The 2506-nt window shown below is 39.1% G+C and overlaps 1 protein-coding gene across 1 annotated transcript in view; it reads right to left on the bottom strand.

Annotated features, from left to right (window-relative positions):
• LPCAT2 (lysophosphatidylcholine acyltransferase 2) overlaps positions 1-2506 on the bottom strand; it is a 133743-nt gene that overhangs the window by 81873 nt on the left and 49364 nt on the right. The gene's annotated exons all lie outside the window — the stretch shown is intronic.

The raw sequence follows: 2506 nt of genomic DNA, 5'->3' as shown, positions 1-2506 counted from the left end.
ATGGACTTGTTTTCATTTTCTTCAGCTTCAGTTTGAATTTGCATATGAGTAATTGATGGTCTGTTCCACAGTCTGCCCCTGGCCTTGTTTTGACTGACGCTATGGAGCTTTTCTATTGTCTCTTTCCACAGATGTAGTCAATTTGATTTCTATGTATTCCATCTGGTGAGGTCCATGTGTATAGTTGTCACTTATGCTGTCTAAAGAGTGTATTTGAAATGAACAAATCATTGGTTTTGCAGAATTCTATCATGCATTCTCCAGCATCGTTTGTATCACCGAGGCCATGTTTTCCAACCACTCATTCTTCCTCTTTGCTCCCAACCTTTGCATTACAATCACCAGAAATGATCAATACATCTTGATTGCATGTTTGATCAATTTCAGATTGAAGAAGTTGATAGAATTCTTCTATTTCATCCTCACTGGCTTTAGTGGATGGTGTGTAAATTTGAATAATAGTGGTATTAACTGGGCTTCCCTGTTGTTGTTCTTGGTAAGTACCATGGAGTCAGTTCTGACCCATAGCGACCCTGTACAGGGTTTCTGAGGCTATAAATCTTTACAGGAGCAGAAAGCCTCATCTTTCTCCCGTGGAACAGCTGGTAGTTTCCAACTGCTAACCTTGAGGTTGACAGCCCGATTCGTAACCACTACGCTACCAGAGCTCCTTGTAGGCACATGGATATTATTCTATCACAGACAGCATTTACCTCATGACTGATCTGGATATGTTTTTTTTGATGATGAATGTAACACCATTCCTCTTTAATTTGTCATTCCCAGCATAGTAAACCATGTGGTTGTCAGATTCAAAATGGCCAATACCAGTCCATTTCAGCTCACTAATGGCTAAGATACTGATGTTTATGCGTTCCATTTCATTTTTGACAACTTCCAATTTTCACAGATTCATACTTTGTACATTCCACGTTCAAATTTTCAATGGATGTTTACAGCTGTTTCTCTTCATTTTGAGTGGTGCCCCGTCAGCAAATGAAGGTCTCGCGGGCTTTACTTCATTCGTGTCATCATGGTCTACTCTACTTTGAGGAGGCAGCTCTTCCCCAGTGGCATTTTGAGTGCCTTCCAACCTGAGGGCTCTAAATACATCCCAAGAACTATGCAAAACTCAAGAAAAATTCCACCAAAGTCAGACTCATTTTGGAAAATAATTTTACTACTCCTTCCTATATAATTTAGCATTGCTGACACTTTTACGGGCTATTCAGAAGAGTGAAACAATATCCTTGTGAGTTAAATTCCGCAGTGCTGTCATTGGGTATGCTGTCATTATTCTCGCCTCCATGTTTCGTACATAAAATTCAGATTTCATTATATAATGGATGCAATTACAAAACGCAGGAAAGTATCCAGGGACCTACTATGGTGACATTCTCTTTTCATAGACTATCTGAATTCTGAATTCATTCTACATCATACTTAGAAACTGAAAACGGTTCTTGGACCAATCTAAAAATATCTTGAATATTAAAAATCTCTCTAGATTAAAAAACAACAAAAAACTTTCTAATTACTCCACCCTCCCTAGAGACTCCATTCTGTCCTATGAATGATATGAGTTGCCTTTTGGGTGAACTTTTCTCAGACTTTCCAGCCAAAGAATTAATTCCCTAAGTGAAGACTTCTGTCCCCTTTACCTCTCCTCTACACCCCAAGTCATATCTCTCAGCTTTCATAGAACATATTCTTCAAGAAATTCTATGATTTCATCAGAAACTATGGCTCCTTTGTCCAGATGTGAAAACAGGATGCAAGCAGAAGGCATGGCAGGATGCAAGCAGAAGGCAACATGGCAGAGGTCAACATTGAAAGGATTAAGAGTTTGAGAATCACTGCTCTAGAATAGTGTTTTTCAAACTGTGACTTTATTTTCAAACTTTTTATTTTTATCATGAATTGAGTGAAGGTTTACATTCAACAAATCCCATACTGCACTTCACCCTCAATGACTGTAATCCCTACAATGCAACATCATTGATCCCACTTCCTCCCTGTTCTCTTGTTCCTACTTCTTCTTTCCTAACCATTCTGAACTTTGTCCTTAGATAAATGTTTAATGGCTGACCCTTGTATTGCGTGCATTACTCACCAGTGTTGTCCTGACTCGTCCCCACCCCCTTGCCCCATATACCTATCTACTGCTTGGCTAAAACTGAGCCGCAGGGGTGAGTTCAGCTCCAAATCTGAAGAGTGATCAGGGGCCATTATCTTGGTGCCCCACTAGTCTCTATCTGACCAGTAGGCCTCTTTCTTTTATGACTTTAAGTTTTGTTCTACATTTTCTCCCACTCTATCCAGGAACTTCTACTGTGATCCTTTTCTTAGAAATTGGTAGTGGTGACTGGGCTCCATCCAGTTCTTAAGAGTGTCAGAGTCATGGAGACTGGCTATAATTGACTTTTTTTTTTTTTTAATGGAGTAAAAAAATACTAGAGCAATGTGCATATGTACTTTTTGTAATTTGAAACATGTTTATATATAT

The sequence above is a fragment of the Chrysochloris asiatica genome, unplaced genomic scaffold (assembly GCF_000296735.1).
Source record: "Chrysochloris asiatica unplaced genomic scaffold, ChrAsi1.0 scaffold00055, whole genome shotgun sequence".
In the NCBI taxonomy this organism is placed as follows: domain Eukaryota; kingdom Metazoa; phylum Chordata; class Mammalia; order Afrosoricida; family Chrysochloridae; genus Chrysochloris; species Chrysochloris asiatica.
Note: the sequence above shows the minus strand (reverse complement) of the source record. Positions and strands in the feature narration are given on the sequence as shown.